General features: G+C 37.4%; 1 non-coding gene across 1 annotated transcript; it reads left to right on the top strand.

Annotated features, from left to right (window-relative positions):
• The first annotated feature begins 704 nt into the window (after positions 1 to 704).
• Positions 705 to 857, top strand: LOC125161389 (small nucleolar RNA SNORA57). Its single transcript, XR_007150593.1, has one exon. It is a non-coding gene; the product is annotated as a small nucleolar RNA SNORA57 (small nucleolar RNA).
• The last annotated feature ends 9167 nt before the right edge of the window (positions 858 to 10024 follow it).

Raw genomic sequence — 10024 nt, 5'->3', positions numbered from 1 at the left:
AGTTATGTCTAGAGATCGTTATTCCTTTGCTCTGATGTGGAAACCAGTACTCTTTTCACTCATCCAAGCATAACTCCTGAGTGAATAGTGGCTACATAAATTAAGAGATACGAGCAGCAAACTGGGAAAAAAGATATATAAATTTGGTGATACAGATAGTATTTGATTCCTTTGAAGTAGATAAGAATCCCTGGGAAAAGAATGTAGAGTGATAAAAAGATAATTGTAGGTTTCTTGGTCAAGTTTTAGAGTATATTGGAATACACAGGATATACAGAGTGAAAATGAATTGTCACACAGGAGAAGACCAATAGCAGAAATCTATGGTATTCCAAAGACTAGGGGAAAATATCCTATAAGAAAGACGGAATAATTATCCCTGTAGATGTTGCTGGGAGGTTGAGATGAGGAATGAAAAATATCCATTGGATTTGAACACTGGGAGATCATCGGTGATTTTAGCTAAAGATGTGTTGCCATGGTGATTGGGGTGAAACCCAGGTGAAAATGTGTTAAAGAGTGAGTAGGAGCCCAGGAAATGGAGATGGAGTGACTCATTCAAAAAGTTTGTCTGTGAAGATTTGAAAAAAAGAACTGTTGTTGCACAATAATGGAAATTTGAAGAAGCTTTTCTAAGATAGGAGTTTTTGAGCATGTTTAAATATCTATGAAAAGTCCCAGTGATCAAAAATATAAAATTGTACTCTCCTGTTCTTGGTGGGGGTCAAGTGGGTGGTCCCCACCCCTGAAATGTATTGAGACAGAGGAAAAGGGCTCCAACCCTCTCTGTACTATGTGTTTCAGTCCACCAGTTCAAGGGCCACAACATGGGTTCCAAAAACAAATACAAAACAAAATTTAGAAAAGTAAAGCAATATTTGATGGATACCTAAAAATGTGAAATTGAATAGGTTTTAAGACATTGAGTATGAGTTGACTTTGACTAGCAGTTAACACCTTCTATAGAGAAAGAGGGAATGAGGGAGAGAAAGGAACAATCTGAATAGGTATATAGGCTTTGTAGTGTTAAATTGAGGATATTTTTGGAATTTAAACTTTCTTGCTAGAAATCTGAACAAAGTGAAGAAAGTTTGAAGTTTTTGAACAAGGTTGGAGGAGTTATTGACTGAGACATTTGTTAGGATCTGGGTGATATTGGAGGAAGGGGCATTTGAGTAGGTAGGTGGTCCTGACTTTACAATGATGGCATTTTATGTCAGTATGTGATTCTTTTCAACAGCTGGGAAGTGTGATGTTAAAAAATATAGAGCTCATCCAAGATGTATTGTTTTATTTCATTTTGTCTTTTATATTGTCATCGCCTACTCTCTCAGTATCATCCATCATCTTCTTTAGTACTTCTTCAGATTTAGAAATTTGGATCACAATTTTCCTTTTTCTTACCTCCTGTTAGCATTATGATTGATTTTTTTTTAATTTTTTAAGTTTATTTATTTATTTTGAGAGAGAGAGAGAGAGAGAGAGAGAGAGAGCAAGTGAGCACGCACCCGCTGGGGAGGGGCAGAGAGTAGAGACAGAATCCCAAGCAGGCTCTACGCCATCAACACAGAGCCTGGTGCGGGACTTGAAACCACACACTGTAAGATCATGACCCGAGCTGAGATCAACAGTTAGATGCTTAACCAACTGCACCACCCAGGCACCCTGCATTATGATTGATTAAATTATATAGGTTGACAAGTCAATTAATAGCCTGTAGAAATTTTTAACCAAATTACCTTCATTGGTATTCTGCTCCCTTCCACGTTAACCATTGGCCAGTGACTCTATTCTGAATCTTGATATTATCTGGAACTTTTCATCTTTAAAATCATCAATCACAAAGCAGTAATCTTCTTGTTCTGTCCACCTCCCACCAATCTCCAGCACCTTGACACACCTTGCTTTCTTCATGACTGTTTTCTCACTCACTTCTCCTTACCATGCAGCCAAGACCTAGTATACAACTTAAAGAATTCCTTTGCCCAAATCTTTTCTTTGTACTCTTTTCCTTCCACTTCACATCTGGCAAAATCTTTGACCTTTCTCAATTGAGCAGTTTCGCTTTGCTTTTTCACTTGGGGTATTGAATGCTATCAGAAATCACAAAACTGTGAAAACTGGTGTCATAATAAATTTGTGATCTCCCATCTCGGTCTGACCCCAGTAATACTTCTAAGTGCCCATGTTTTATTTACCTTTCCATTCTCTGCAACAGATATCTCATAAAACTCTGCCACACATGTACTTGGTAATTCCTTAAGAAAAGACTTAAATGTTATTACCTCTTCCTCTTTGTGCTGTTTACTTTTATTTTTGGTATTGATTTTTTTTTTAATTTTTTTTTCAACGTTTATTTATTTTTGGGACAGAGAGAGACAGAGCATGAACGGGGGAGGGGCAGAGAGAGAGGGAGACACAGAATCAGAAACAGGCTCCAGGCTCTGAGCCATCAGCCCAGAGCCTGACGCGGGGCTCGAACTCACGGACCGCGAGATCATGACCTGGCTGAAGTCGGATGCTTAACCGACTGCGCCACCCAGGCGCCCCTTGGTATTGATATTTAAACATTTTTAAAAATTTTAGATTTTAATTAAAAATTATCAATTTCCATAAATAAATCAACCTTCCTCCCCACTGTCTCCACCAACCCCCTGTACCCTAGCTTTTAGATAGTTTCATAATTTGTCCCCTCTTTATCCTTGCAAGAATATATATTGCCACAGTATTCTCTTCCAATCCAATGTTTCTTTGACATTAAGCTGCTTAAAATATCCTTTCTGTCAGTGCTCCTTTCCTACCTTACTTGCACTCTCATTGTGTCTCTCATTCTTTGTCTGTGATTACAACAGTAGCTGGTACAAAACAGGTACCAAAAAAACCAAAAAAACAGAAAACAAAAACAAGAGTAACACTGAATAAATAAGTGAATTTTGAAAATGCCTCCTTTTTGATTGAGGGTGATGGATTGTCTCATAAAGCATTTCCCTCAGTCAACAATGTTTTTATCTTTCAGTTTACTCTGTTAGAATGCTAAGCGACCATCTCTGTTCTCTGAAATATACTGTCCATTTTTCAGTAAAGTTTTTTTTTTTTTATTCTAATCAAGTGCTTGTCTTCTATCGCGTTTTCCCCTTGGTAAGTAGTAGTAATAAGTACATTTGCTTATTCTGGAAGTAATATTCAATCATGTTATTCTGTTTTGAGAGAATAAGATTATTCTTAATTTGACCAAATTCAGTAATTGGCACTTTATTTTACAATATTAACTGTTTACGTTAGGTTTAGGCACTTGTTTTATTTGTGACACATTTCATGAATTGATTATTAGCATTTGATTGTCAACCTGGATGAAGTGGAAGGTTCAGAGTTATTTTCAGTATCTGACAAGAATAATCACTGAGACTTTGAGGGCTTAACGGAAGTAAACAGTAGGCTAAGAGGTCACACATGTGGAAGGAATAGAAAATAATCTAGTCTACTTTCTCCACTGCTATGTAACTTTCTCAGAGTCCCATTTAAGTGATGATGTACCAATGACAACAGAAAGAAAATACTTTCCTCAGCCACATGAAATACTTACTTTAAAAAGTGTGAATAAACACAGAAGATTTTTATCATGATTTCTGAGTGTAATTCATGAGCGGGTGGTCACTTGCTCAGTTTCTTGCTTTCCCATAGCCCTCTCTTCCCTCCATTCTTTCCACAAAATCAAATATCAACTAATAAAATGAATGAAGGCATTTTTAGGAGGGAAAACATGATTTATATCAAACCTTACTCTAAAAGTGAATTTATCCACAGCAGTATGCTAGTCTACTTTACAAGTGTGTGTTTTTCACTTACGTGTAGCTCTAGAAATTATGGAATAGGTTGGCCTTGGAATAGCTTTTGGATTTCTAATACAGTGTTTCTTTTCTATATAGTTTTACTTAAGCAATATAAATAAGGTTAGCTGTGACCTAAAAAAAAAACTACTCAGTCATTTTTCTTAGAACACAGTATGGTATGTGCCCTAATTAATTTTATTTGTGGTATAGTAAAAAGTATAACTTCAGAAGGAAATGAAAACTGTGTGGAAAGAGATGACTTTGAGGCAGGGACACTCTATTAGAGCTTATGATTGGGGAAATACTGATAAGCTGATATATTGTAACACTTTATATGTTTGATTTTTCCCTCTTTTTTATTTATTCTAGACATTATAAAAGAGGTTAATATATTGGGGTATGATATTTTTTCCAGGCCAAACAGGAAAAAAATTGAAAATTTAATTGTTAATTTGCAGAAATGACTTTGATAGGTCTGATTTGAAGAAATTAAAGTCAACTTTCCCTTTGCGTTATGTTGTCCAGATTCCATTCATTCCACACTTTTTGTTTTTGTAGATTGGAGGTGGAATTTTATGTTCTTATTTCAGGACTCTTTTCTTTGTACTTCCTGCTTGAGTGTCAAGAGACTAAGTACAAAGGATTCATTGATAACCTGTGAAGACTTTTTGTTTTTGTTTGTTTTTTATGATGAGCAAAACATTGGTGGCCTTTTGCTACCCAAAGCATGCTCATTTTCTCTTAGCTAATAGAAATTTCTGTTTCTTAAACTGAGTACTGATTTGTGAAATGAGCTTCCTCTCCCATCTACTTAGGGCATGGAGATTTTCTACCCAGGGCTTGTGGTAGGCCATAGCCAAGCCAGTTGCACTGAAAGTTTTGTTGGTTTGATGAAGCACAAGAAATAGAGCACAGAAGTATGTATACATCTGTGGTGCAGCAAGGCTCTCACTGAAGGGAAGAGGACTGGCCCTTTCATTGTTGCTGTGGTCCCCCAACCAGATGGTTATAAAAGGCCAAATTCCTACATCTTGTACTGTGCTAACTGGGAGGATTCCTCCCTCTGCATGGGATTCTGGTAGTATTGAACTTTGGCTTTGCCTTTGTGTGGAATAAAACAAAGCCTCAGGGAGCATCTACTGACTTACATTCTTAATCTTGTGTTTATTCTTTGCAAGGATTCTTTGCCAGTATAATTGTGAATCAAAGCAAAAGCTGAACGTAGTTGAGTCATGGCCCTAATTCTTGCCAATTCTAGAACCTGAACCAGCTTTTTTGTTCTTACCAGCTTAGAGTCAGTGGTGATAAAAATGGTTTTACTGGACTGGCTCATAGATTCATGGCCACTTCCTGCATAGTATCAACACTTCCTGGCTTCCACAGTTGGAGGGTGTTCCTCTTTATCCGTATATTACTTGCCAAGGTGCAATCTATGTAGTCTTATCAAATGTTTTAAAAATCATTAACTTAGAAAAATTCTAACAGGCCAGTAAATATTACAGTTACCAGCTCTTACTTGTTTTTCTTCCCAATTTCAATTTCTAAATAAAAGGGCTCAAACATTACCCTCATGTAGCTGTCCTTGAAACTTAACTTCATAGCAATGTTTTGTGTTCTAAGCAATGACCTACTCTTATAACTTTCAGATATATGGCTCCTTATTCACACAGAGGTAAAAATAAAAGGTCCAGTTCTTTTAGATTTAAGGTACCCCATGGGGAAGTAGCCTCTTTAAGGGTACACAGATAGGTATTGAATACCTAGTTGATATAATGGTGCAGCAAATTTCAACATTGGCATATGGAGTGAAGGGAACTCAGATGTTAAGAAGAGTATCTACTATATCATGTTTACCCTTAGGGCGTCTGCCTCTGTGCCTCCCACTTATTCTGTAGCGAATTATACTTTGCTATCAATGTATACCTGTACTTCAATTGGCCTTTAAATTTATTAACAATTTCCTGGTTATCAAATGCATTTACTTTTTATCAGTTTTTTTTTTTGCTATCTTTAGCCTCTTTACAGAATTTGCCACCTTGGATAGCTTCACTCATTGTTGCAACTTTAGTCTTTGTCATTGGTAAGACTGCACTATTAGAATGTTACTTCTGTTTATTCAATGAGTCAAAAACTATTCAATGACTACCATTTACCAAGTACTTGGAAAACAATGCTAATAAAACACGTACATAGTTTTTGTGCCTAGTGAATTTATAGTTTAGTGAGTGATTGATAATAATTTATTATTTGATTTGTAAATATATTTTGAGTACCTACCTGATGCCAGGTTCTGTTCTAGGCATTAGAAATGCAGTGTAAAAACAGTACATGGGGAAACACGTTTTCTTGGAAGAGATAGAAAGTAACAAGTACTTAATATCATTTTATATATAAGTGCCATGATGAAAAGTAAGTCCGGGCAAGAGGAAAGGAAGTGATAGAGAGTGGGTGCTATTTTTAATAATGTACTATTTTAGGGGCACCTGGGTGGCTCAGTCAGTTAAGCATCCAACTCTTGATTTCAGTCATGATCTCAAGGTCATGAGATCAAGCCCTGCACGGGGCATTAAGTTGGAAATAGAGCCTGCTTAAGATTCTCTCTCTCTCTCTCTCTCTCTCTCTCTCTGTCTTTCTCCTTCTGCCCCACCCTAGCTCTCTCTCTCTCTCTCAAAAAAAAAATAATGTACAATTTTAGATTTATTAAATATGTTCCATTCTTCCATGGACATATTACATTTGAAATGCCTTTAAATTATCTAATAGGTGCTGTTAAATAGGCAGTTGGGTACACGAGCCTGAAATTCAAGAAGTTATTGGAGAGGCACCTGGATGGCTCAGTTTGTTGAGTGCCAGACTCTTGATTTCGGCTCAGGTCATGATCCCAGGGTTGTGGGAGCTAGCACCACCTCAGAATCTACACTGAACATTGAGCTTGCTTAATGTTCTCTGTGTGTGTGTGTGTGTGTGTGTGTGTGTGTGTGTGTGTGTGTCTCCCCCTATGCTCTTCTCCCCTGCTTGTCGGAGACAAAAATGTGAGATTTGTGCATAGATCTAGGACCAGGAGTGATCATGTAGGGAATCAGAGTAGAGAGAGAGGAATATACAATGATGAGCCTTGGAGAAAGTAAGAAGGAGCAGCAGGAGAAAGCCAGGAGAATTTCTCTGGATGCTCAATAAGTTTGCAGTAAGAAAGAGCTGTTGAAATATGTGGCTTGTTACTGAGAGGACAAGCAAGAGGACCAGGTAGGTTAGCCACAGGATTGGGAAAGTCAGTCTTTGTTTACCTTGAAAAGGGAAATTTCAGTTGAATGGTAGAGCACAAGTTAGACCAAAGCAGACTGAAGTGAAAATTGTTGGTTTGACATGGAGGGAAAACCAGTCAGATAACAATACCAATAAATTGGAAATTGCACCTGAAATGAATGGCCCAAATATAACAGTATCATTTGAGTGCATCAAGAGGGTTTGAAAGGCTTCATGAAGAAATGATTTTAAACTGAGGTCAGAAAGATGAGTTGGTATTAATTAGACAATAAGGCAAAAGTAAAAAAGCTTGTGAAAAGACTAAGACCGCAAGGTAAACTTGAAGACTGCAAGTTCATACAGGTTGGCGTGGGTATGTATGAGTTTAATGATGACATGAAACTGTTTTATCCTTTTTTCAAAAATTTTTAACTTTATTTACTTTTAAAGAGAGAGAAGGAAAGAGTTCACACACATGGCATGGGGTGTGGAGGGGCAGAGAGAGGGGGAGAGAGAAAATCCCAAGCATGCTCCATGCAGTCAGTACAGAGGCCAGTGTGGGGCTAGATCTCATGGACTGTGAGATCATGACCTCAGCCAAGATCAAGAGTCAGACACTTAACGGACTCAGCTACCCAGGTGCCCCAAGACTGTTTTATCTTTAACCCTAGAGTATTGGGCATAATGATTAGAGGGAGATGGGGATATGTGGACAACATCATCTATCATTTGATGAAGTTGCTCTACTGTACTGTGTATAGGGTATATAGGTAGGTCAGCAGGATGGAAGTTGGATAGCTCACGAACAGGCCATCTTCGTAATTAAGGTGAGTCAAAATTGTAGCTTGCATTACAGCAGTAAAGGTGTAAAAATGGAGAGAAAGAAATCTGAGTGATATTTATGAAGTGAAACTGGTAGTGCTTATAACAGTCTGGATAGGAGTATATGAGGAAATGTAGAGAAGTCAAGCATGACCCTTAAACTTCTGGCATTCACAGTAGAGAGGCAGTATCTTGGCATTAATTAGGAGAGAATTAGAGCAGAACTCCATTGGTTTGCCATTATTTTTGTGGGCCTTAATGGATTTAGGTTATGCATGTTGGATTAGAGGGACTTGTGAGCCATTCTCACCTGCCTATTAGACTTTTCTATCTATATATCCCACTGAGTTCTCAAAAATATTAAAACTGAGTCCATCTTGATCCCTTCAAAATTTCTCTTTCCCATCAACCCAGACTCAATCATCTTGTAGTGATTTTTCTTCCTAGTACCCTCTCAGTTTCCATGTCAGGAGACTCATGATCTTTCTTGACTGTTCTTTTGCGCATTTGCCCTTTTCCATTTTTACCCATACTATGCAATTTCAAACTCTTTAATTTCACTCCACTGTACTCTTAACCTGCTATGTGGTCTTTTTTTCCCCCAAATCATTCCTTGTCTGATACTTTTTTAAAAATTTTAAGTATCTATTTTCATATTTAAGATTCTGATTTTTCCCATGTCCCTACTTAAAATAATTCAGTGTCTTTCCTATTCCTTATAAATAAGCTGTAGATTGACTTTAGCTTGGAATTCAGGAAAAAAAAAAAGAAATCTGTAGATTTTTCTTACCCCGACACACTGTGGAACTCAGTAATTAGAAACTGCCTGGTTTAAATCCTGAGTTTAGTACTTACTAGTTGTGTGGTTTTGGCTGAGTTAATCACAATTTTCTATTTTTCAAGTGGGATTAAAAATAGAAACTCATTTACATGGTTGTTTTAAAGTCTAAATCCATTAAATTCTCTTAGCACAGTCCCTGGCACAAAGCTAGCACTCAATTAATGCAGTTTCTATTATTATTCTGTTAGCCTCCCACCAAGCCCCCTGTATGTATGCAGGCACATTTAACCACTTCGTGAGCATGCCTTTTATTTCTCTGATGTGCTGTTTTATACAACTTGCATTCTTCTGCCTAGAAGGCTTTCTCCTTCCTCTCTTGGCAGCCTTTCCCCACAACGCAATTTCTTCCTGTCTAAATTTGTTCATCTCTTCAAGTACCAGCCCTTTTCTATCCCCAGGAAACATTTCTGTCTTTCCCAGCTTGCCCTGTCCCTGGTTCTAGGTGCGGTTACCAAATATATATATATATATATATATATATATATTTTTTTTTTTTTTTTGTATTTTGACACCTATCTTATCAGCTCCTTGTATATAGTTAGGTATGTAGCTTTCTTACATCTTCTACAGGGTGGGCCTTGAGTATAGGGCCATTTTTAGGATGCTATTTGCCTAATGTCTATAGTTTTTGCAATATTAGTGAACAAAAGATTGCCAGTGTTGGTGGGCAGTTCCCTCCTTTGCCTGTGAATATTCTTTTGTTTTCCTTCCCATGTAGACTGATTTTGGCTCTACTCCTCATCAAGAAACATCAAGTTACCTGTCCCAGATCTTTTCCTTAAAGACAAGAGCTTTCAAGTCAGCAATCCACTAAATCCGTCAGGGCTAATGTGTTTTCAGTGCTCTCAGGAACTCTAAGTGCATTTAACCAAGCTCTTCTGGCAACATGGGCCCTGTTTTTATGTTCCAAGTCGTTAGTTTTGTTTTGTTTTGTTTTTCTCAGTTACACATAATTTGAAGGAAGCAGTTTTAGGAGAGGTAACTGAGCACCAGCTTAATAGTGTTTTACTCAGAGATCTCTAATAATGGGCTTCTTTAAAATTAAAAAAAAAGTGACATAAAAAACAATATTTAATATCTTTTCTGTTTCCTGCCTAATTGCCTCTGGTTCTGCTGGGCCATGACCTTTGGATTACAAGCTGCCATTTTTTAGGATGTTCCAAAAGCATGAATCAAGATTGATTCTTACTTTATCCATCGTTGTACTTGGTTGTAACTTACACAGCCTGAGATGAGGGTTTATTTTTCCCCTCCGAAGCTTTCAGGGATGTTTTTGTCAGGTTTTGGA

The sequence above is a fragment of the Prionailurus viverrinus genome, chromosome A2 (genome assembly GCF_022837055.1).
Source record: "Prionailurus viverrinus isolate Anna chromosome A2, UM_Priviv_1.0, whole genome shotgun sequence".
NCBI classification, from domain to species: Eukaryota; Metazoa; Chordata; class Mammalia; order Carnivora; family Felidae; genus Prionailurus; species Prionailurus viverrinus.
This window is presented reverse-complemented; position numbering and strand designations above follow the sequence as displayed.